Source organism: Arachis hypogaea, chromosome 9 (genome assembly GCF_003086295.3).
Source record: "Arachis hypogaea cultivar Tifrunner chromosome 9, arahy.Tifrunner.gnm2.J5K5, whole genome shotgun sequence".
Classification (NCBI taxonomy): domain Eukaryota; kingdom Viridiplantae; phylum Streptophyta; class Magnoliopsida; order Fabales; family Fabaceae; genus Arachis; species Arachis hypogaea.
In genome coordinates, this window is record NC_092044.1 from 82,204,502 (window position 1) to 82,231,154 (window position 26,653).

At 39.5% G+C, this 26,653-nt stretch overlaps 2 non-coding genes across 2 annotated transcripts; one reads left to right on the top strand and one right to left on the bottom strand.

The window, feature by feature from the left end:
• Positions 1–1,487: 1,487 nt before the first annotated feature.
• Positions 1,488–1,595, bottom strand: LOC112713837 (small nucleolar RNA R71). Its single transcript, XR_003158797.1, has one exon. It is a non-coding gene; the product is annotated as a small nucleolar RNA R71 (small nucleolar RNA).
• Positions 1,596–9,730: 8,135 nt separating this feature from the next.
• Positions 9,731–9,834, top strand: LOC112713467 (small nucleolar RNA R71). The gene has a single exon (XR_003158440.1). It is a non-coding gene; the product is annotated as a small nucleolar RNA R71 (small nucleolar RNA).
• The last annotated feature ends 16,819 nt before the right edge of the window (positions 9,835–26,653 follow it).

Consider the following 26,653-nt stretch of genomic DNA (forward strand, 5'->3'; position numbering starts at 1 on the left):
CTCATAATTTTTTAAATCTTTGGGTTGACTTAGTCAAAAATTTTTAAAATTAGTTGTTTCTTGTTAGTCAAGTTAAGATTTCAATTTCAAAAATTTATCTTTTCAAAATCTTTTTCAAAATCAAATCTTTTCTTTTTTCCTTTTATTATTTTCGAAAATTCTTTAAAATTAATTTTCAAAAAATCGTTTTCTTAATTTTATCTTTTATTTTCGAAATTAACACTAACAATTAATGGTTTGATTAAAAAATTTCAAGTTTGTTACTTTCTTATTAAGAAAGATTCAAACTTTAAATTTTAGAATCATATCTTTTGATTTCTTGTGAGTCAAGTCATTAATTCTGATTTTAAAAATCAAATCTTTTTCAAAATAAATTTCAATCATATCTTTTCAATCATATCTTTTCAAACATATCTTTTTCAAATCATATCTTTTTCAGAAATCAATTTCAAAATCTTTTCTAACTTCTTATCTTTTCAAAATTGATTTTCAAATCTTTTTCGACTAACTAATTGACTTTTTTGTTTGTTTTACTATTTCTTATCTTTTTTAAAACCAGCTAACTACTTTTCTCTCTCTAATTTTCAAAAATTCCTCACCCTTTTTCAAAATTCTTTTTTATTAACTAATTGTTTGAAATTTAAATTTAAATTTTATTTCTTCTCCTAATTTTCAAATTTTAAGTAATAATTAAAATAAAAAAAATATTTTTCTTTTCTCTTAATTAAATTTTGAATTTTCTCCTCTCTCTCATCGCTTTCTAGTTATTTTATTTATCTACTGACACTTCTCTTCTACTCATAAATTCGAACCTTCTCTTCTCTTTGTGTTCAGATTTTTCTTCTTCTCTTTTCTCATCCTTCTATTCTTCTTCCATTCTACTCACATAAAGGAATCTCTATACTGTGACATAGAGGATTCCTCTTCTTTTATGTTCTCTTCTTTTTCATATGAGTAGGAGCAACGACAAGGACATTTTTGTTGAAGCAGATCCTAAACCTGAAAAGACTCTGAAGTGGAAGCTAAGAGAAGCTAAAACACAACACTCTGAAGAGAACTTTACTAAAATTTTTGAAAAAGAAGTAGAGATGGCCGAACCCAATAACAACGGTGGAGGTGCAAGGAAGATGCTTGGTGACTTTACTGCACCAAATTCCAACTTCCATGGAAGAAGCATCTCAATCTCTGCCATGAGCAAACAATTTTGAGCTAAAGCTTCAATTAGTTTCTCTGATGCAACAGAATTGCAAGTTTCATGGACTTCCATCAGAAGATCCTTTTCAGTTCTTAACTGAATTCTTGCAGATCTGTGATACTGTTAAGACCAACGGAGTTGATCCTGAGGTCTACAAACTTATGCTTTTTCCTTTTATTGTAAGAGACAGAGCTAGAACATGGTTGGACTCTCAGCCTAAAGATAGCCTGAACTCTTGGGATAACTGGTCACGGCTTTCTTAGCCAAGTTCTTTCCTCCTCAAAAGCTAAGCAAGCTTAGAGTGGATGTTCAAACCTTCAAGCAGAAAGAAGGTGAATCCTTCTATGAAGCTTGGGAAAGATATAAGCAACTGACCAAAAAATGTCCTTCTAACATGCTTTTAGAATGGACCATTCTGGATATATTCTATGATGGTTTGTCTGAATTGTCTAAGATATCATTGGACCATTCTACAAGTGGATCTATTCACCTAAAGAAAATGCTTGCAGAAGCTCAGGAACTCATTGACATGGTTGCAAATAACCAGTTTATGTACACTTCTGAAAGGAATCCTGTGAGTAATGGGACACCTCAGAGGAAGGAAATTCGTGAAATGGATGCTCTGAATGCCATATTGGCTCAGAACAAAATGTTGACTCAACAAGTCAATTTGATTTCTCAGAGTCTGAATGGATTGCAAAACGCATCCAACAGTACTAAAAAATCATCTTTTGAAGAAGAAGCTTATGATCCTGAGAACCGTGCAATGGCAGAGGTGAATTACATAGGTGAAGCCTATGGAAACACCTATAATCTCTCATGGAGAAATCATCCAAATTTCTCATGGAAGGATCAACAAAAGCCTCAACAAGGCTTTAATAATGGTGGAAGAAATAGGTTTAGCAATAGCAAGCCTTTTCCATCATCCTCTCAGCAACAGACAGAGAGTTCTGAGCAGAGCCCTTCTAGCTTAGCAAACATAGTCTCTGATCTATCTAAGGCCACTCTAAGTTTCATGAATGAAACAAGGTTCTCTATTAGAAATTTAGAGGCACAAGTGGGCCAGCTGAGTAAAAGAGTCACTGAAACTCCTCCTAGTACTCTCCCAAGCAATACATAAGAGAATCCAAAAAGAGAGTGCAAGGCCATAACCTTACTTGGTGTGGCCGAACCTAGAGAGGAGGAGGAGGACGTGAATTCCAGTGAGGATGACCTCAAGGGACGTCCTTTGGACAAAAAGGAGTTCCCATTTGAGGAACCTAAGGAATCTGAGACTCATCTAGAGACCATAGAGATTCCATTGAACCTACTTCTGCCATTCATGAGCTCTGATGACTATTCCTCCTCTAAAGAGGATGAAGATATTACTAAAGAGCAAGTTGCTAACTACCTTGGAACAATCATGAAGCTGAATGCCAAGTTTTGGTAATGAGACTTAGGTGGATGAACCCCCTTGCTCACCAATGAATTGAATAACTTGGTTAGGCAGACATTACCTCAAAAGAAATAGGATCCTGATAAATTCTTAATTCCCTGTACCATAGGCACCATGACCTTTGAGAAGGCTCTGTGTGACCTGGGGTCAGGCATAAACTTAATGCCACTCTCTGTAATGGAGAAACTGGGAATCTTTGAGGTACATACTGCCAAATTCTCATTAGAGATGGCAGACAAATCCATGAAAAAGGTTTATGGACAAGTAGAGGACTGATGCAAGTGGAAACTGTCTCTCAACAAATTTCCTTCGGCAAGTGTACCGAATTTGTCGTCAAGTAAAAACTCACAATAGAGTGAGGTCGAATCCCACAGGGATTGATTGATCAAGCAACTTTAATTAGAAGAGAGTTCTAATTGAGCGAATTCAGAATTTGGGTTGAGATTTTGCAGAAATTAAAATGGCAGGAATGTAAATAACAGAAAAAGTAAATGCTAGAATTAAAGTGCTGAAAGTAAATGACTGGTGGACGAAATTGTGATCATCAAAGTTGGTCTCTTTGTTATTGTATGGAATTATTATTGTGGCTCTATGCTATGTGTGGACACAACTCCGTTCAACTTAACCAGCAAGTGTACTGGGTCATCCAAGTAATACCTTACGTGAGTAAGGGTCGATCCCACAGAGATTGTTGGTATGAAGCAAGCTATGGTCACCTTGTAAATCTCAGTTAGGCAGATTAAATGGTTTATGATAAGTTTAAAAATAAATAATAAACAGAAAATAAAATAGTAGATAGTTACTCATATAATTCCATGGTGAGAATTTCAGATAGGCATATGGAGATGCTGTGCTCCTCTTGAATCTCTACTTTCTTATTACATTCATCCAATCCTTCTTACTCCTTTCCATGACAAGCTGTATGTAGGGCATCACCGTTGTCAATGGCTACATCCCATCCTCTCAGCGAAAATGGTCCTATGCTCTGTCACAGCACGGCTAATCATCTGTCGGTTCTCAATCAGGTTGGAATAGAATCCCTTGATTCTTTTGCGTCTGTCACTAACGCCCAGCCTTCAGGAGTTTGAAGCTCATCACAGTCATTCAATACCGGAATCCTACTCGGAATACCACAGACAAAGATAGACTTTTCGGATTCCCATGAATGCCACCATCTATCTAGCTTATACCACGAAGATTCTGTTGGGGAATCTAAGAGATATGCGCCCGGCCTACGGTAGAACGGAAGTGGTTGTCAGTCACGCGGGTTCACAGGTGAGAATGATGATAAGTGTCACGGATCATCACATTCATCAAGTTGTTGTGCAACGTATATCTTGGAATAAGAATAAAAGAGAATTGAATAGAAAATAATAGTAATTGTATTAAAACTTGAGGTACAGCAGAGCTCCACACCCTTAATCTATGGTGTGTAGAAACTCCACCGTTGAAAATTCATAAGTGAAAGGTTCAGGCATGGCCGAATGGCCAGCCCCCATGGTCTAAGGACTAGGCGTCCAGAGATGTTCCAAGATATGGTCAAAGACCAGATAAGATTGCTAATACACTAGTAAAAAGTCTTATTTATACTAAACTAGCTACTAGGGTTTACATGAGTAAGTAATTGATGCATAAATCCACTTCTGGGGCCCACTTGGTATGTGTTTGGGCTGAGCTTGATCTATCCACGAGCTGAGGCTTTTATTGGAGTTGAACGCCGAGTTATAGCATGTTTCTGGCGTTCAACTCCGTGTTGTGACGTGTTTCTGGCGTTTAACTCCAGACAGCAGCATGTACTTGGCGTTGAGCGCCAATTTACGTCATCAATTCCCGAATAAAGTATGGACTATTATATATTGCTGGAAAGCTCTAGATGTCTACTTTCCAACGCCGTTAAGAGCGCGCCATTTGGAGTTCTGTAGCTCCAGAAAATCCATTTCGAGTGAAGGGAGGTCAGATTCCAACAGCATCAGCAGTCCTTTTGTCAGCCTTTTTCAGAGTTTTGCTCAAGTCCCTCAATTTCAGCCAGAAATTACCTGAAATCACAGAAAAACACACAAACTCATAGTAAAGACCAGAAATGTGAATTTATCATAAAAACTAATGAAAACATCCCTAAAAGTAGCTTGAACTTACTAAAAACTACCTAAAAACAATGCCAAAAAGCGTATAAATTATCCGCTCATCACAACACCAAACTTAAATTGTTGCTTGTCCCCAAGCAACTGAAAATCAATTAGGATAAAAAGAAGAGAATATACTATAAATTCCAAAATATCAATGAATATTAATTCTAATTAGATGAGCGGGACTTGTAGCTTTTTGCTTCTGAACAGTTTTGGCATCTCACTTTTTCCTTTGAAGTTCAGAATGATTGGCTTCGCTAGGAACTTAGAATTTCGGATAGTGTTATTGACTTTCCTAGTTAAGTATGTTGATTCTTGAACACAGCTACTTTTATGAGTCTTGGCCGTGGCCCTAAGCACTTTGTTTTCCAGTATTACCACCGGATACATAAATGCCACAGACACATGACTGGGTGAACCTTTTCAGATTGTGACTCAGCTTTGCTAGAGTCCCCAGTTAGAGGTGTCCAGAGCTCTTAAGCACACTCTTTTGCTTTGGATCACGACTTTAACCACTCAGTCTCAAGCTTTTCACTTGGACCTGCATGACACAAGCACATGGTTAGGGACAGCTTGATTTAGCCGCTTAGGCCTGGATTTTATTTCCTTGGGCCCTCCTATCCATTGATGCTCAAAGCCTTGGATCCTTTTTACCCTTGCCTTTTGGTTTTAAGGGCTATTGGCTTTTTCTGCTTGCTATTTCTTTTTCTTTCTATTTTTTTCGCCATTTTTTTCGCAAGATTTTGTTTTTCACTGCTTTTTCTTGCTTCAATAATCAATTTCATGATTTTTCAGATTGTCAATAACATTTCTCTTTGTTCATCATTCTTTCAAGAGCCAACAATTTTAACATTCATAAACAACAAGATCAAAAATATGCACTGTTCAATCATTCATTCAGAAAACAAAAAGTATTGTCACTACATCAATATAATTGAACTAAATTCAAGGATAAATTCGAAATTCATGTACTTCTTGTTCTTTTGATTAAAAACATTTTTCATTTAAGAGAGGTGAAGGATTAATAGAATTATTCATAACTTTAAGACATAGTTACTAAACACTAATGATCATGAAGTAGAGACACAAAACATAAATGAACACAACATAAAAACCGAAAAGCAGAAAGAAATAAGAACAAGGAATGAATCCACCTTAGTGGCATCTTCTTCTTGAAGGACCAACAATGTCCTTAAGCTCTTCTATGTCCCTTCCTTGCCTTTGTTGCTCCTCCCTCATTGCTCTTTGATCTTCTCTTATTTCATGGAGAATGATGGAGTGCTCATGATGTTCCACCCTTAATTGTTCCACATTGTAGCTCAAATCTTCTAAGGAAGTGTTGAGTTGTTCCCAATAGTTGTTGGGAGGAAAGTGCATCCCTTGAGGCATCTCAGGGATTTCTTGATGATGAGCTTCCTCATGCATCTCTTGAGATCTGTGGAGGGTCTCTCTTGCTTGCTCCATCCTCTTCTTGGTGATGGGCTTATCCTCCTCAATGGAGATGTCTCCTTCTATGATAACTTCAGCTGAGTAACATAGATGGCAAATAAAGTGAGGAACAGCTAGCCTTGCCATGGTGGAGGGCTTTTCGGCTATTTTGTAGATTTCATTGGAGATGACTTCATGAACTTCTACTTCCTCTCCAATCATGATGCTATGAATCATGATGGCCCGATCCACAGTAACTTTAGATCGGTTGCTAGTGGGAATGATGGAGCGTTGAATAAACTCCAACCATCCTCTAGCCACAGGCTTGAGGTCCAGTCTTCTTAGTTGAACTGGCTTGCCTTTGGAGTCTCTTTTCCATTGAGCTCCTTCCACACATATGTCCATTAGGACTTGGTCCAACCTTTGATTAAAGTTGACCCTTCTAGTGTAGGGGCGTACATCTCCTTGCATCATGGGCAAGTGGAACGCCAACCTCACATTCTCCGGACTAAAATCTAAGTATTTCCCCCGAACCATTGTGAGATAATTCTTTGGACTCGGGTTCATACTTTGATCATGGTTCCTAGTGATCCATGCATTGGCATAGAACTCTTGAACCATTAAGATTCCGACTTGTTGCATGGGGTTGGTTAGGACTTCCCAACCTCTTCTTCGAATTTCATGTCGGATCTCCGGATACTCATTTTTCTTGAGTTTGAAAGGGACCTCAGGGATCACCTTCTTCTTTGCCACAACATCATAGAAATGGTCTTAATGGCTTTTGGAGATGATTCTTTCCATCTCCCATGACTCGGAGGTGGAAACTTTTGTCTTCCCTTTTCCTTTTCTAGAGGATTCTCCGGCCTTAGGTGCCATTGATGGTAATGAAAAACAAAAAAGATTATGCTTTGACCACACCAAAAACTTAAAATATTGCTCGCCCTCGAGCAAGAGAAGAAAGAAGAGAAGAAGAAGAAGAAGAAAATATGGAGGAGAGTGAGGGGAGATGGATTCGGCCAAGGTATAGAAGAGGGGGTTTTGTTGTGTGATAATGAAGTAGAATGGAAGGGTATATATAGGGAGGGTAGTGGGTGTAGTTTCGGTCATTTAGGGTGGGATTGAGTGGGAAAGTGTTTTTGAATTTTGAAGGTAGGTGGGGTTTATGGGGAAGAGTGGATGGATGTGAGTGGTGAAGGGGGTAATTGGGAAGAGAGATTGAAGTTGTTGGGAAGTGTGATATGGGGAAGAGTGTTATAGGATTAGGAGGTAAGGTGGGAATATGTTAGGTGGGGATCCTGTGGGGTCCACAGATCCTGAGGTGATCCTGTGGGGTCCACAGATCCTGAGGTGTCAAGGAATCACATCCCTGCACCAAATAGACATACAAAATGCCTCCATTCTAGCGTTTAAACACCGAGGTGATGCACGTTCTGGGCGTTCAACGCCCATGTATAGCATGTTTCTGGCGTTGAACGCCAGTTCCATGCTTGTTACTGGCGTTCAGCGCCAGCTTTCCTCAAGGCACATTCCTGGCGTTCAAACGCCAGAATGTTGCTTGTTTCTGGCGTTCAGCACCAGATTCATGCTCTGTTCTGGCGTTGAACGCCAGCCAGATGCTTCTTACTGGCATTGAACGCCAGTCTGTCCTCCCTCCAGGGTGTGATTTTTCTTCTGCTGTTTTTTATTCTATTTTTAATTTTTATATTTTTTTTTCGTGACTCCACATGATCATGCACCTAATAAAACACAAAATAACAATAAAATAAAAATAAAATTAGAAAAATAAAAATTGGGTTGCCTCCCAACAAGCGCTTTTTTAATGTCATTAGCTTGACAGTGGGATCTCATGGAGCCACAAGATGATCAGGTCAATGTTGTTAAGTCCCAATTCCAAACTTAGAGTTTGGATATGGGGTCTTAACACCAAACTTAGAGTTTGGTTGTGGCCTCCTAACACCAAACTTAGAGTTTGACTGTGGGGGCTCTTCTTGACTCTGAACTGAGAGAAGCTCTTCATGCTTACTCTCTTTTGTCACAGAGGGATGGCCATGTGCCTTAAACACAAGGTAGTCCCCATTCAATTGAAGGACTAATTCACCTCTGTTGACATCTATCACAGCTCCTGCTGTAGCTAGGAAAGGTCTTCCAAGGATGATGCATTCATCATCTTCCTTCCTAGTATCTAAGATTATGAAATCAGCAGGGATGTAAAGGCCTTCAACCTTTACTAACACGTCCTCTACTATTCCATAAGCTTGTCTCAATGACTTGTCTGCCAATTGTAATGAGAACAAGGCAGGTTATACCTCAATGATCCCCAGCTTCTCCATTATAGAGAGTGGCATAAGATTTATCCCTGACCCTAGATCACATAGAGCTTTTTCAAAGGTCAATGTGCCTATGGTACAAGGTATTAAGAACTTGCCAGGATCTTGTCTCTTTTGAGGTAAAATTTGCTGAATTCAGGTATCTAGTTCATTAATGAGCAAGGGAGGTTCACTTTCTCAAGTCTCATTACCAAACAACTTGGCATTCAGCTTCATGATAGCTCTTAAATATTGAGCAACTTGCTCTCCAGTCACATCTTCATCCTCCTCAGAGGAAGAATAGTCTTCAGAGCTCATGAATGGCAGAAGGAGATTTAATGGAATCTCTATGGTGTCTATATGAGCCTCAGATTCCTTTGGATCCTTAATAGGAAACTCCTTCTTGCTTGAGAGACGTCCCAGGGGGTCTTCCTCACTAGGATTTTCGTCCTTCTTCTCCCTTGTGCATTCGGCCATATTGATTACATCAATGGCCTTGCACTCTCCTTTTGGATTCTCTTCTGTATTGATTGGGAGAATACTAGGAGGAGTTTCAATGACTTTCTTACTCAACTGATCCACTTGTGCCTCCAGATTTCTGATGGAGGATCTTGTTTCACTCATGAAACTGAAAGTGGCCTTTGACAGATTAGAGACTAGATTGGCTAAATTAAAAGTGTTTTGTTCAGAATTCTCTGTCTGTTGCTGAGAAGATGATGGAAAAGGCTTGCTATTGCTCAGCCTATTACGTCCACCATTGTTAAAGCCTTGTTGAGACTTTTGTTGATCCTTCCATGAGAAATTTGGATGATTTTTCCATGATGAATTATAGGTGTTTCCATAAGGTTCACCCATGTAATTTACCTCTGCTATTGCAGGGTTCTCAGGATCATAAGCTTCTTCAGAAGCTGCCTCTTTAGTACTGTTGGATGCATTTTTCCATCCATTCAGACTTTGAGAGATCATGTTAACTTGCTGAGTCAACACTTTGTTCTGAGCCAATATGGCATTCAGAGCATCAATTTCAAGAACTCCCTTCCTCTGAGGTGTCCCATTATTCACGAAATTCCTCTCAGAAGTGTACATGAATTGGTTATTTGCAACCATGTCAATAAGTTCTTGAGCCTCTTCAGGCGTTTTCTTTAGGTGAATAGATCCACCTGCAGAATGGTCCAATGACATTTTTGAAAACTCAGATAGACCATAATAGAATATATCTAATATGGTCCATTCTGAAAACATGTCAGATGAACACCTTTTGGTCAACTGCTTGTATCTTTCCCAAGCTTCATAGAGGGATTCACCATCTTTTTGTTTGAAGGTCTGAACATCCACTCTAAGCTTGCTCAGCTTTTGAGGAGGAAAGAATTTATCCAAGAAGGCCGTGACCAGCTTATCCCAGGAGTCCAGGTTATCCTTAGGTTGTGAATCCAACCATATTCTAGCTCTGTCTCTTACAGTAAAAGGGAAAAGCATGAGCCTGTAGACTTCAGGTTCAACTCCATTCGTCTTAACAGTCTCACAAATCTGCAAGAACTCAGTTAAAAACTGGTAAGGATCTTCAGATGGAAGTCCATAAAACTTGCAGTTCTGTTGCATTAAAGCAACTAGTTGAGGCTTAAGCTCAAAATTATTGGCTCCAATGGCAGGAATGCAGATGCTTCTTCCATCAAATTTGGACGTTGGCTTTGTGAAGTCACCAAGCATTCTCCTTGCATTGTTGTTGTTGGGTTCGGCTGCCATTTCCTTCTCTTGTTCTAATGTTTCTGAAAGGTTACCTTTAGATTGTTGTAATTTAGCTTCTCTTAGTTTCCTCTTCAGAGTCCTTTTAGATTCGGGATCAATTTCAACAAGAGTGCCTTTTTCCTTGTTCCTGCTCATATGAAAGAGAAGAAAACAAGAAAAGAAGAGGAATCCTCTATGTCACAGTATAGAGATTCCTTTATGTTAGTAGAAGAAGAAAGGGGAGAAGAGTGAAGAAGAATGGGTTCGGATTTTTAGATGAAGAGAGGTGAAGAGAAGTGTTAGTAAATAAATAATTAAATAGAATAAGAAAAGAGAGGGAGAATTTCGAAAATAATTTTGAAAAAGAGGTTAGTATTTTTGAAAATTAAAGATAAGATAAGATTAAAATTAAAATTTAAAACAAAAAGAGTTTTTGAAAAAGAGATGAGATATTTTCGAAAATTAGAGAGGGAAAATTGGTTAGGTGGTTTTGAAAAAGATAAAAAACAAACACAAAGTCAAAGAGTTAGTTGAAAAAGATATTAAAATCAAATTTGAAAAGATAAGAAGATAAGTTAGATAAGATATTTTGAAATCAAATTTTGTAAAAGATAAAATTTTTGAAAAAGATATGATAAAAAGATAAGGTAAGAAGATAAGATAGAAAAGATAAAAAAAAGATTTTAATTTTTAAATTTAAAATTACTTACTTCACTAACAAGAAACTACAAGATAAGATTCTAGAACTTAAGGATTGAACCTTTCTTAACAAGAAAGTAACAAACTTCAAATTTTTGAATCAATCACATTAATTGTTAGTGTAATTTCGAAAATATGATATAAAGATAAGAAAAAGATTTTGAAAATATTTTGAAAAATATTTTTGAAATTTTCGAAAAAAAGAAAAAATGGAAAAGATATGATTTTTGAAAAAGATTTTGAAAAGATAAGATTTTTAAAATTTGAAAATTTGATTTGACTTGTAAGGAACAACAAATTTTGAAAATTTTTGACTAAGTCAACTTCAAATTTTCAAAATTTTGAGAGAAAAAAGGAAAAGATATTTTTTTATTTTTTTGAATTTTTTCAATGATGAGAGAGAAAAACATGAAAATGACCCAAAACATGAAAATTTTGGATCAAAACATATGATGCATGCAAGAACACTATGAATGTCAAGATGAACACCAAGAACACTTTAAAGATCATGATGAACATTAAGAACATATTTTTGAAAAATTTTTGATGCAAAGAAAAATTGCAAGACACCAAACTTAGAAATCTTTAATGCATGGACTCTAACAAACGAAAAATGCATATGAAAAACAACTAACAACACAAAACAAGAAATCATCAAGATCAAACAAGAAGACTTGTCAAGAACAACTTGAAGATCATGAAGAACACTATGAATGCATGATATTTTCGAAAAAATAATGCATAAATTTTAAAAACATGCAATTGACACCAAACTTAAAAATTGACTCAAGACTCAAACAAGAACACAAAATATTTTTGGTTTTTATGATTTTATGATTTTTTTGTATTTTTATTAATAAAATTTTTTTTTCGAAAATATTTTTTGGAAAAAAAACGAAAAAGAAAAGAAAAATTTTGAAAAAGGTTTTTTGAAAAGTTTTTTTGAAAAGAAAATTACCTAATCTGAGCAACAAGATGAACCGTCAGTTGTCCATACTCGAACAATCCCCGGCAACGGCGCCAAAAACTTGGTAGACGAAATTGTGATCATCAAAGTTGGTCTCTTTGTTATTGTATGGAATCATTATTATGGCTCTATGCTATGTGTGGACACAACTCTGTTCAACTTAACCAGCAAGTGTACTGGGTCATCCAAGTAATACCTTACGTGAGTAAGGGTCGATCCCACAGAGATTGTTGGTATGAAGCAAGCTATGGTCACCTTGTAAATCTCAGTTAGGCAGATTAAATGGTTTATGATAAGTTTGAAAATAAATAATAAACAGAAAATAAAATAGTAAATAGTTACTCATATAATTCTATGGTGAGAATTTCAGATAGGCATATGGAGATGCTGTGCTCCTCTTGAATCTCTACTTTCTTATTACATTCATCCAATCCTTCTTATTCCTTTCCATGGCAAGCTGTATGTAGGGCATCACCGTTGTCAAAGGCTACATCCCATCCTCTCAGTGAAAATGGTCCTATGCTCTGTCACAGCACGGCTAATCATCTGTTGGTTCTCAATCAGATTGGAATAGAATCCCTTGATTCTTTTGCGTCAGTCACTAACGCCCAGCCTTGAGGAGTTTGAAGCTCGTCATAGTCATTCAATACCGGAATCCTACTCGGAATACCACAGACAAGGTTAGACTTTCCGGATTCCCCAAATCCTACTCGAAATACCATAGACAAGGTTAGACTTTCCGGATTCCCATGAATGCCGCCATCTATCTAGCTTATACCATGAAGACTCTGTTGGGGAATCTAAGAGATATGCGCCCGGCCTACGGTAGAACGGAAGTGGTTGTCAATCACGCGCGTTCATAGGTGAGAATGATGATGAGTGTCACGGATCATCACATTCATCAAGTTGTTGTGCAACGTATATCTTGGAATAAGAATAAAAGAGAATTGAATAGAAAATAATAGTAATTGTATTAAAACTTGAGGTACAGCAAAGCTCCACACCCTTAATCTATGGTGTGTAGAAACTCCACCGTTGAAAATACATAAGTAAAAGATTCAGGCATGGCCGAATGGCCAGCCCCCATGGTCTAAGGACTAGGCATCCAGAGATGTTCCAAGATATGGTCAAAGACCAGATAAGATTGCTAATACACTAGTAAAAAGTCTTATTTATACTAAACTAGCTACTAGGGTTTACATGAGTAAGTAATTGATGCATAAATCCACTTCTGGGGCCCACTTGGTACGTGTTTGGGCTGAGCTTGATCTATCCACGAGCTGAGGCTTTTATTGGAGTTGAACGCCGAGTTATAGCGTGTTTCTGGCGTTCAACTCCGGGTTGTGACGTGTTTCTGGCGTTTAACTCCAGACAGCAGCATGTACCTGGCGTTGAGCACCAATTTACGTCATCAATTCCCGAATAAAGTATGGACTATTATATATTGCTGGAAAGCTCTAAATGTCTACTTTCCAACGCCGATAAGAGCGCGCCATTTGGAGTTCTGTAGCTCCAGAAAATCCATTTCGAGTGCAGGGAGGTCAGATTCCAACAGCATCAGTAGTCCTTTTGTCAGCCTTTTTCAGAGTTTTGCTCAAGTCCCTCAATTTCAGCCAGAAATTACCTGAAACCACAAAAAAACACACAAACTCATAGTAAAGACCAGAAATGTGAATTTATCATAAAAACTAATGAAAACATCCCTAAAAGTAGCTTGAACTTAATAAAAACTACCTAAAAACAATGTCAAAAAGCGTATAAATTATCCGCTCATCAATGACTGAAAGTAAATTGCAGAATTGTAAATGGGAATGGGGTGTTTGCTCATGAAAGTAAATGCAGAAATTAAAGAGAAGGGGTGAGATCAGAATTGGGGAGTTCATTGGGCGCAGAAGATGTTGCAATTCTCCGGATCAAGTTCATTTTCATCTCTTCCTCAATCAATGCACTCGTTGATCTCCTTAGCAATCTTAATTGATTGAATTACAATTTCTTGCAATTCAATCTCTCAAATCTTGATCAATAGCCAATTCCTTGGTCAATTGCTCGTGAGAAGAGATGAAGTGTGGTCACCGATTATACCACATGCATTTCCCAAATCAAGTATTGAGAGGATTATAGTCACATATCCATCCAAACCCAATTTGGTCCAGCATGAGAAAGCATTTCTAGCTTGATCTCTTCATTCCTCTTTCAAGGTTCAGAAGAGATCCAAGTTTGAATAGCTCCTTTTCCAAGATAACTACCCAATGGGATGAAGATCGAAAGCTTTCAAGTAAAATCAAGAGAAAAGATAGAAGAAGAATAATGAAAATTAGTATTGATCCATCAAATTACAACAGAGCTCCCTAACCCAATGAAAGGGGTTTAGTTGTTCATAGCTCTAGAAAATGAAAACAAAGATGGAGAATACATCATGGAACTAGCAGAGTACAAATACAGAGAGTAATGCTATTTTTCCCAAAACTTTTCCGTCCCCCAATAATTCAAAGCTACTCCGATATATACTACTCTTTTCAGCTTCTAGTTGGTTCTTGAAGTCTTGGGCCTTGAGTTTGAAGCAGTTCTCTTCTTCATTTGGGCTTGGGTTTACTTGCAGAGAGAAAGTGAGAAGTGGGCAGAGACTTTAGCTCAGGACGTTAGGGGAGTTGACGTTTTAGTGAAAGTATGAGTTCGAGAACGTTAGTGACACTCAACATTGTCACTAACGTTCCAATGTACCCCTTTGCCTCACGTTAGAGCCCACGTTAACTAGGTTAACGTGGCTTCTAACGTGGCCTTACCATCCTTCGAGAACGTTAGTGACACTTAACATTGTCACTAACGTTCCAATGTGCCCCTATGTCTCACGTTAGAGTCCACGTTAACTAGGTTAACGTGGCTTCTAACGTGGCCTTGCCAACCTTCGAGAACGTTAGTGACATTCAACATTGTCACTAACGTTCCAATGTGCCCCTGTGTCTCACGTTAGAGTCCTCGTTAACTAGGTTAACGTGGCTTCTAACGTGGCCATCTTTAGCCATCCCCAACGTTAGTGACAATGTTGAGTGTCACTAACATTGGCTCATCTTTCACTCATCATCGTTAGCCTTCCACGTTAACTAAGTTAACGTGGAAGTTAACGTGGCTCCTTGGGGTTTTGTGGTTGCTTCCAACGTTATTGACAATGTTGAGTGTCACTAACGTTGTCGACCACCCTTGCCTCTTACGTTAGCTCCCACGTTAACCAAGTTAACGTGGGAGTTAACGTGGTACATTGCACCTTAGGCCAACGTTAGTGACAATGTTGAGTGTCACTAACGTTGGCTTCCTTCCCCCTTTTAACATTAGAGGCCACGTTAACTAAGTTAACGTGGACTCTAACGTAGCCACTTATGATTATTGGCCAACGTTAGTGATAATGTTAAGTGTCACTAACGTTGGCTCAAAGTCCCTTCTTCACGTTAGAGTTCACGTTAACTTAGTTAACGTGACTCTTAACGTGGGCAATGATGGCTTCGAGAGCGTTATTGGCAATCACTTTTCTCATTAACTTTGCAAGTTACCTCCCATTCCACGTTAGTGGTAACATTAATTAGATTAACGTGACTGCTAAGTGGTTCTTCCTTGCTTCCTTTGGTCCTGAAATCAAGCAATAGAGTGCATCAAAGTTCTAGTCCAAGTCATGGGTAATGCAACATTCAATTTGTTACTAAACTCATGCAAAATCCTCATGAAATCATGTAAAATTCACAATGTATGCTTGAATCAATGTGTAAGTGAATATCTACCCAAAACTAGCTTATTTCCTAAGGAAATGCCTGAAACTACCTAAAAAATAGTAAAGAAAAGGTCAGCGAAACTGGCCATGATGCCCTGGCATCACAACACCAAACTTAAAGCTTGCTTATCCCTAAGCAAGTACTGGAACAAGAGAATGATAAATGGAATGCCAAGAGAAATGAGTTATTCTTGTGGAAGTCATGTCACTGATTTTATGGTGGTTTCATGCATAGCAACTTAGGTTCATTCCATTCCTGGCTTTTAGACCTTTATCATGTCCTAAAACACTGACTCTGCTTACATCCTATGAGACTTTTATTAATCCTTTTATTGACATTCTAGGGTTTATTTGTGTTCTTCAAGCTAAGTGCTCTGTAAGGGGGCAACTCTTTAAGATAAGCTTTCAGCCAACACTCCCGAACCAGTTGGTTCAAGGTGCTAGGTGTTGAGACACCCCTAAGGACTTACTCCCTCAAGTCTCTCCCCTATACATATACACCACAGGCATCTAGTTCATTTATTTTCCTTCTTGAGACCTTGGTGTCCAGCACCTCTTTGGGTTACTAAATGCTCTATAGTGAGGGTTACTCTTGATAGTGGACTTTCAGCTGATAATCCCGAGTTAGTTAACCCAAGTTACCAAGTGATAAGGCACCCCTAAGAGCTTATTCATCCAAGTAAATCCCTCACACAGTAACACCACAGACACATGCCTTAAGATTAAAACCATTGGTGCCTAGCCATATTGCTTACTCTTTTTCTTTTGTTTTTCACTTTAAGTGTTCTTTCCCTTTCTCTTATAAGGATCTTGTTATTTACTTAGTCTCATGGGTATATTCAAAGTATAGTATTCAGGCCAGATAGTTGTCATCCCCACCTTATGGTTGAACCAACTTAGCTAACTTATGATCACACCAAAGACTCATGAATGCACTTCCATATTATGAACTCCACTCTGGTCTATTTAAAACACAATCATTCTCTTTTTCATTTGATTTAAAAGACAAACATACAATAAGTAATGGCATGATGCAGTAACACTTAAACCAGAAATCATAGACTTAAGCAATAAAACTTAAAATGCATCATTGAAAAGGTTCAAACTAACATGGAAGCATGTTCTATTTCATACAAGATCTTCTTTATTTAAAGCATAGAAAAAGATGGAGTAAAGAAGGAACTCCACCACCTTTTACTCTTGTGGCCGTCCATGCTCTTTTCATTGCTTGTCCTCCTTGTGTCCTCTTGCATTTCCTCGCATCCGCGCCAATCTTGCTTGCTTCCAATCCTCAAGTGCCTTTCTCACTGATTCATGACTCTCTTCCACCCTTTGTCTCTCTTCTCGTGCTAACTCATCCTTCACTTCTTCATACCTTGTGATTCCTGGCAGCTGTCCTACTAGGTATCCGAGCCTGGCTTGAGTGTTTATGTGATACCCTGTCTCGCTCATGTAAACTCCTTCTGCAAATGCCCTTTGCTCGTCCAGTAGTTCTGTGTGTTCTATTTGTCTTCGATGCATCTCATGTATGTGTGCCCCTTGATGTGCTTGGATGTTGGTTAGCCTCTGGATGGACTCTTGTTGCTCATTTTGCCTTTGTTCCATCCTGTTGAATGTTTCTCCCCATTGTTGCCCTTGACTTAGTTGCTGTTCCATCATTTGCCTTTGCCACTCACCTTGTTGAGTCATCCACCTTGAGAGTGCTTCCTCTTGCTGCCCCATCATTTGCAGTTGAAGCTCTTTCTGTGCTCCTTGGCTTTCCAAATACTATCTAGATAAGCCATCAATGGCTTCCTGCAATTGGTGCATCCCCAAGTTCTGTGGTGCTTGCCCCTCTGCAACTTGTCCTTCCAATACTTGAGGGGCTGTCCTCTTCCTTTGCTTCCGTTGAGGCAGGGGGGATGCGGCAGCATTCATCCTTCGGACCGTTATTGGAATGCCTTCTTTTATCCATACGGGATCCTCATCTTCAAAAACTACCCCAGCTTTCTTGCATATTCGGTAAATAGTGATGGGGTAACCTAACGTTCCTCTTGAGTCACTTTTCTTTGCCATCTTTCTAATGCCTTCAGCTATGAGTTCATGAACCTTGATTTCTCCTCCCTTCAGTATACAGTGCACCATTATTGCTCTCTTGAGATTCACCTCCGAGTTGTTTGCAGTTGGGAGGATAGACCTCCTCACTAGCTCAAACCACCCATTGGCTTCAGGAGTGAGATCTGTTCTCTTGATGAACTCTGGTTTCTTTCCCGCAGACCTTTCCCAATCAGCTCCGGGTACATAAATGTCTCGCAAAATCTGGTCATAATTGGGGTTGTTGTCTAATCTTGAGTGGTAACTTTCTTCTTCAAACGGTATAGACCGTAGCTTCAGTGCCCTCATGACACTCATGGGACCAAAATCCACCATCTTTCCTCTCACAAAGCTTGTATATGACTCATGTTTCTTATCATATCGGACCGCATTTGCATAAAATTCTCTTATGAGGTTTGTATTTACCTTAATGACGGGATCAGTGAGGAGCTCCCATCTTCTCTTTTCTGCTTTCTCGGTGATTTCTGGACACTCAGTTTTCTTCACTTGAAATCCCAGCTCATAAATGATTTCCTTGTCAACCATCCACCCGTATTGCAATACATGATACAAGCTTCTAAATCTCTTTTCATCATATGGGTGTTGCTCCATGGGTTCTTTTCCCTTCCTGCGTTTAGAACTTGAAGAAGCCATGAATGAAAGTTGTGTGAAGGTGGTAAGGGTGTGAGACTTTTGGTTGTTTAGGGTTTTATTACAATGAAGAGAGTAAGGGTGGTGTTTGTAAATGGGTAGACCGTGCTTAGTTCCGAAATGGAGAGTTGTGAAGAGTGAGTACGAAACATGGTTCATTTATATAGAGAAGTTATGGGACAATGGATGGTATAGATTGATGGAGTAGTTACTTGATGGACGGTTGGGGTTATGCATGAAGGAAGGACAAGGATCATCACTTAATGAGAGTGAATGGTTCGGTCTTCAAGGGTCTCCTTTCTTCAATGTTGCATGGCAATGTTTCCCCATGCGTTCCTTCTTGAGACAAGTGTGTATTTCTCTTCATGAAGTGGCTGAATCCCCTCCATTTAATTGTCCAATCAATCCTCATCAATGCTCCTTTTCTTTTTCCTATAAAGATAAAGTAAGAAAAGATATCAAAATGACAATTTGAACTTTACGACTAGAATAAAAAAATAAGAAAAGATTAAATTGTTTATTTATGAACTCTAACTACTAACTAACTGTGTGTCCTTATATGCACATTGGTGTCACCTTGGGGTGACACCAAACCTAGTTTGGAGCACTGTGATGAAAAGTTTTGTTCAAAGCTCCCAAGACTAGCATGCACCTTGGTTTGCTTTGAACATCAAACTTGTTCCTCACTATATACTGCACAATAAGGATTCACCAAGTGTTTGTCAAGTTAGGGTTGGACTTCATAATCATTGACTTATTTACTTTTCTAAAAGCATATAAAACATGGGTTGCCTCCCATGAAGCGCTTCTTTAGCGTCACGAGCTTGACGTTTCTCCCTCATCAGGGTGGTTGGTAATGTTTAAAGTCTTCCCCTCTTGCTGTGGACTTGTATCCATTGGTTGTATCAATGATCTCGACATGTTCCAGGGAGAGAACTCTGTTGATAGTGAAGACTTTAGGTAACTGAGATGGTACCGTGGGGAGATTAGGGGGAATATCTGGGAAGTAAGCTGAGATCACTCTATCCCCTGGAGAGAAATCTTTCGTAGGGATCTTTTTATTCCTCCACTTCCTTGGTACCTTCTTCCTTGTGTCTTTTGACATTGCCTTGCTCTTGATGACTCCTTCCTCTAAGGTGGTTTTGTTGCTTCCTTCACATATCTCTGGTGGTTTAGGTTCCTCCAGTTTTTCCTTGAGCTGTGACAACTGCATGTTTCCTTGTTCCTCATGCATGAGTTTCCCTAGATGAGTTGGGTGTGCTTCAATGCTTGCTTCCTCCTTCAACATCTCATTGTGATCTTTGCTTGGTTCCTTGTGCTCTTGGTCTACTTCTTGTGAGAGTTTAAAGACATTAAAGCTGAGTCGTTCATCATGGATCCTCAATATTAGCTCTCCTTGCTCCACATCTATAAGTGCTCTGGCTGTAGCTAGGAATGGTCTTCCCAATATGATTGGGTGAGTGTGACTCTCTTCCGTGTCTAGAATGACAAAGTCTGTTGGGAGAAAGTATTTCCCAACTTTAAGCAACACATTCTCCACCACTCCTATTGCTTGCTTTTGAGTCTTGTCAGCCAGTCTGATGACCACATCTGTGGGCATTATCTCATTGATCTGCAGCTTCTTTACCAAGGATAATGGCAGTAAGTTGATGCTTGCCCGCAAATCACAGAGTGCTCTATCGAACATTGTTTCTCCTATGGCACAGGGGATGTGGAAACTCCCTGGGTCTGTTCTTTTTGCTGGCAACTCAGGTTGAATAAGGGCACTACATTCCTTGTTCAACACTATAGTCTGGCCTCCTTTGAGTGAGCTTTTCCTGGGAAGAAGTTCCTTCATATACTTGATGAATGCAGGCATTTGTTGGATGACCCTGATAAATGGTATGTTCACATGCAGAGATGCAAACAAGTCTAGGAACCTTGAGTATATTCTCTTCTCCACAACACCATTGAGTAGTTGGGGAAATGGTGCATAGAGCTTAAGCAACTCTTGTTGTGAGATTTCTGGTTCTTGGTGATCTCTATCCTCCTCCTTTGTTGAGTTATTTTCAGGCTGTTTGGAGAGTTTGCCTTGCTTGTCTTCAGCCTCTTGATCACTTGTAGTGACCATTTTGCAATCTTCCCATCTTACTTTCTTTGCTTCTCCTCTTGGGTTTTTCTCCGTGTCACTTGGGAAGCTATCAGTAGGTTTGGGAATCTTCTGAGCTAATCATCCCACTTGGAATTCTAGCTTCTTGATGGTCTCTCCCTGGTTCTTAATATTGGCTCTCACCTCCTCTTTGAACACCTTGTTTTCTTGAATCTCTTGGCATATTCCTTCAAGTAAGGTTTCAAGCTTAGAGAGTCTGTCATCAATTGATGGTATGTTGGGATTAGAGGTGGAAGGATGAGAGGTGTTGTTGTGGTTTTGATATGGGTGTGGAGAAGTGTTGTTGTGGGGGTGTTGATATGTCCTCTGTGTGAATTATTGATGAGCTGCATTGTTGTTGGAGTTGTAACGTCTATGGTCTTGGCTTTGATCTTGTTGATTCCCGCACCCAAAGTTTGGGTGGTTCCTCTATCCAGGGTTGTATGTCTTGGAGTATAGATCATGGTTCTGTCTAGGTGAACTCCCAATGTAGTTGGCATGCTCAAGGTTACCCTCTGCTTCTTCTTCAACTCCTTCTTGGGTTGTTGAGGAGGTGGTGATTGCCGCCACTTGGTTCCTCTCCATCTTCTTAGTGAGGTCAGCTAGCTGCTTGGTAATGAGCTTGTTCTGAGCAAGCAGAGCATCTACATTGTTTAGCTCTATTACTCCTCTAGTGTTCCCTCTTTCGGAAGCATAGAAGTAGTCATTCTCAGCTACAGTCTCAATTACATCTATGGCTTCTTCAATGGTCTTCTTCTTGTTCAATGATCCTCCAGAGGAATGGTCTACTGTCTTCTTTGATTCATATGACAAGCCTTCATAGAAGATGTGCAACTGCACCCATTCATTGAACATATTTGGTGGACACCTCCTTGTTAGGTCTTTGAACCTTTCCCAAGCTTCATAAAGTGTCTCCCCATCTTGCTGCCTGAACGTTTGCACTTCAGTTCTCAGTCTATTGATCCTTTGAGGGGGGTAAAACCTTGCCAAAAACTTATTCACTACCTCCTCCAAATTTGTCAGGCTTTCTTTTGGGAAGGATTCAAGCCATTTGGATGCCTTATCCCTGAGTGAAAAAGGGAACAAGAGCAGCCTATAGACATCCGGGTGGACTCCATTGGACTTCACTGTGTCACAAATCCTCAAGAAGATGGTCAAGTGTTGATTCGGGTCTTCTTGAGCACCTCCTCCAAATGAGCAATTATTCTGCACAAGAGTGATGAGCTGAGGTTTTAGCTTGAAATTGTTGGCATGTATAGTGGGCTTCTGAATGCTACTCCCACAGTTGCCTGGGTTTGGATTGATGTAAGAGCTTAATACTCTTCTATCCTCCCCAGCATGATTTGCTCTACCTCCTCCACCATGGTTATTATCCTCTTCTTCATGTTGGTTTTCCATGTTGCCTTCCATGTTTAGTTCAAAGTGTTCCTCCTCCTCTTCAGCACCGATTGTACATTTTCCTCTTGCTTCCCTCCTTAATTTAAGGAGGGTCCTCTCTGGATCAGAATCGAAGGAAGTTGAAGCCCCGCTTCTTCTCCCTGTCATACAACCAACAAGTACAAGCAAGTAACAATATGTGCAAATAGTATTGCTGTCAGAATTACTATTAGTTGTCAGTGATGCAATATATCAAACAGTTAGTGGGTTAGCAAACTGAATGGTAAATAACAAAGAAAACGAAAGAGTGGAAGGGGAAGGATGAGAAGTTAACTAAGATAGAAAGTAAATTACTCAAATAGAAAATTAAATCAACAAAACAAATATGCTCAATCTAGTGATCTCCTAATTTAGTCATTGTTGATGCACAATCAATCCCCGGCAACGGCGCCATAAACTTGATGCAAGTGGAAACTGTCTCTCAACAAATTTCCTTCGGCAAGTGTACCGAATTTGTCGTCAAGTAAAAACTCACAATAGAGTGAGGTCGAATCCCACAGGGATTGATTGATCAAGCAACTTTAATTAGAAGAGAGTTCTAGTTGAGCGAATTCATAATTTGGGTTGACATTTTGCAGAAATTAAAATGGCAGGAATGTAAATAACAGAAAAAGTAAATGCTAGAATTAAAGTGCTGAAAGTAAATGACTGAAAGTAAATTGCAGAATTGTAAATGGGAATGGGGTGTTTGCTCATGAAAGTAAATGCAGAAATTAAAGAGAACGGGTGAGATCAGAATTGGGGAGTTCATTGGGCGCAGGAGATGTTGCAATTCTCCGGATCAAGTTCATTTTCATCTCTTCCTCAATCAATGCACTCATTGATCTCCTTGGCAATCTTAATTGATTGAATTACAATTTCTTGCAATTCAATCTCTCAAATCTTGATCAATAGCCAATTCCTTGGTCAATTGCTCATGAGAAGAGATGAAGTGTGGTCACTGATTATACCACATGCATTTCCCAAATCAAGTATTGAGAGGATTATAGTCACATATCCATCCAAACCCAATTTGGTCCAGCATGAGAAAGCATTTCTACGTTGATCTCTTCATTCCTCTTTCAAGGTTCAGAAGAGATCCAAGTTTGAATAGCTCCTTTTCCAAGATAACTACCCAATGGGATGAAGATCGAAAGCTTTCAAGTAAAATTAAGAGAAAAGATAGAAGAAGAAGAATGAAAATTAGTATTGATCCATCAAATTACAACAGAGCTCCCTAACCCAATGAAAGGGGTTTAGTTGTTCATAGCTCTAGAAAATGAAAACAAAGATGGAGAATACATCATGGAACTAGCAGAGTACAAATACAGAGAGTAATGCTATTTTTCCCAAAACTTTTCTGTCCCCCAATAATTCAAAGCTACTCCTATATATACTACTCTTCTCAGCTTCTAGTTGGTTCTTCAAGTCTTGGGCCTTGAGTTTGAAGCAGTTCTCTTCTTCATTTGGGCTTGGGTTTACTTGAAGAGAGAAAGTGTGAAGTGGGTAGAGACTTTAGCTCAGGACGTTAGGGGAGTTGACGTTTTAGTGAAAGTATGAGTTCGAGAACGTTAGTGACACTCAACATTGTCACTAACATTCCAATCTACCCCTTTGCCTCATGTTAGAGCCCACGTTAACTAGGTTAACGTGGCTTCTAACGTGGCCTTACCATCCTTCGAGAACGTTAGTGACACTCAACATTGTCACTAACGTTCCAATGTGCCCCTATGTCTCACGTTAGAGTCCACATTAACTAGGTTAACGTGGCCTTGCCAACCTTCGAGAACGTTAGTGACATTCAACATTGTCACTAATGTTCCAATGTGCCCCTATGTCTCACGTTAGAGTCCTCGTTAACTAGGTTAACGTGGCTTCTAACGTGGCCATCTTTAGCCATCCCCAACGTTAGTGACAATGTTGAGTGTCACTAACGTTGGCTCATCTTTCACTCATCATCGTTAGCCTTCCATGTTAACTAAGTTAACGTGGCTCCTTGGGGTTTTGTGGTTGCTTCCAACGTTAGTGACAATGTTGAGTGTCACTAACGTTGTCGACCACCCTTGCCTCTTACGTTAGCTCCCACGTTAACCAAGTTAACGTGGGAGTTAACGTGGTACATTGCACCTTAGGCCAACGTTAGTGACAATGTTGAGTGTCACTAACGTTGGCTTCCTTCCCCCTTTTAACGTTAGAGGCCACGTTAACTAAGTTAACGTGGACTCTAACGTAGCCACTTATGATTATTGGCCAACGTTAGTGATAATGTTAAGTGTCACTAACGTTGGCTCAAAGTCCCTTCTTCACGTTAGAGTTCACGTTAACTTAGTTAACATGACTCTTAACGTGGGCAATGATGGCTTCGAGAGCGTTATTAGCAATCACTTTTCTCATTAACTTTGCAAGTTACCTCCCATTCCACGTTAGTGGTAACGTTAATTAGATTAACGTGACTGCTAAGTGGTTTCTTCCTTGCTTCCTTTGGTCCTGAAATCAAGCAATAGAGTGTATCAAAGTTCTAGTCCAAGTCATGGGTAATGCAACATACAATTTGTTACTAAACTCATGCAAAATCTTTATGAAATCATGTAAAATTCACAATGTATGCTTGAATCAAGGTGTAAGTGAATATCTACCCAAAACTAGCTTATTTCCTAAGGAAATGCCTGAAACTACCTAAAAAATAGTAAAGAAAAGGTCAGTAAAACTGGCCAAGATGCCCTGGCATCAAGGATGTGCTAGTAAAGGTCAAAGGCCTTTACATCCCTGCTTATTTCATAATCCTAGACACTGGGAAGGATGAGGATGAATCCATCATCCTTGGAAGACCCTTCCTAGCTACAGCAAAAGCTGTGATTGATGTGGACAGAGGAGAGTTGATCCGTCAATTGAATGAGGACTACCTTATGTTTAAAACTCAAGGATTTCCCTCTGTAACCATGGAGAGGAAGCAAGAAAAGCTTCTCTCAATGCAGAGTCAAACAAAGCCCCCACAGTCAAACTCTAAGTTTGGTGTTGAACCCCAACATTCAAACTCTAAATTTGGTGTTGGAAGGCCCCAACAATGCTCTGAAGACCTGTAAAGCTCCATGAGAGCTCACTGTCAAGCTATTGACATTAAAGAAGCGCTTACTAGGAGGCAACCCAATTTTATTTATCTATGTTATTTTCTTTTTTTAGGTTGATGATCATGTGGAGTCACAAAAACAACTGCAAAAATTAAAGAAAAACCAAAAACAGCATTAAAAACAGCACACCCTGGAGGAGAAACTTACTGGCGTTTAAACGCCAGTAAAGGTAGCAGAATGGGCGTTTAATGCCCAGTCTGGCACCATTTTGGGCGTTAAACGCCAAAAAGAAGCAACAAGCTGGCGTTAAATGCCAGAAATAGGTTGCAGCCTGGCGTTTAATGCCAGGAAAGGAATAAAAGCTGGTGTTTAACGCCAGAAACAAGCAGCAGTCTGGCGTGAAATGCCAGGATTGCACACTAAGGGCGTTTACACGCCTAATTGGAGCAGGGATGACAAATCCTTGACCCCTCAAGATCTGTGGACCCCACAGGATCCCCTCCTACCCCCTCTCTCTCTCTCTCTCTCTCTCCCTCACACATCTCTATAAACACTCTATCTAAAACACCACTCACCAATCAAATTCTATCCTTTTCCCTATATTCTCTTCACCAATCACCTTCATATCTCTTCCCTAAAAACCCCACCTATCTCACTTTCAAATTCAAACACTTTTCCCTCCCAAACTCACCCAATTCTAGTCGGCCACTCTCCATCTCTTTCTCTATAAATACCCCTCTTCACTCCTTCATTTTTATACATCACAAACACTCTCCTACCCCTTTGGCCGAACCACACACCACCCTCCATCTCCTCCTTTTTCTTCTTCCTTCCTTTCTTTCTTTCTTCTTTTGCCGAGGACGAGCAAACTTTTTAAGTTTGGTGTGGTAAAAGCATTGCTTTTTATTTTTCCATAACCATTTATGGCACCTAAGGCCGGAGAAACCTCTAAAAAGAGGAAAGGGAAGGCAAAAACTTCCACCTCTGAGTCATGGGTGATGAAGAGATTCATCTCAAAGGTCCATCAAGACTACTTCTATGAAGTTGTGGCCAAGAAGAAAGTGATCCCTGAGGTTCCTTTCATGCTCAAGAAGAATGAGTATCTGGAGATTCGACATGAGATCCGAAGAAGAGGTTGGGAAGTTCTCACCAACCCCATTCAACAAGTCGGAATCTTAATGGTTCAAGAGTTCTATGCCAATGCATGGATCACTAGGAACCATGATCAAAGTATGAACCCAAATCCAAAGAATTGGCTTACAATGGTTCGGGAAAAATACTTAGATTTCAGTCCGAAAAATGTAAGGTTGGTGTTCCACTTGCTAATGATGCAAGAAAATGCACGCCCCTGCACTAGAAGGGTCAACTTTGATCAAAGGTTGGACCAAGTCCTCATGGACATATGTGTGGAAGGAGCTCAATGGAAAAGAGACTCAAGAGTCAATCCGGTTCAATTGAGAAGACCGGACCTTAAGCCTGTGGCTAGAGGATGGTTGGAGTTCATCCAATGCTCCATCATTCCTACTAGCAACCGATCTGAAGTGACTGTGGATCGGGCCATCATGATCCATAGTATCATGATTGGGGAGGAAGTGGAAGTTCATGAGATCATACCTCTAGAACTCTACAAGGTGGCTGACAAGTCCTCCACTTTGGCAAGGTTAGCCTTTCCTCAT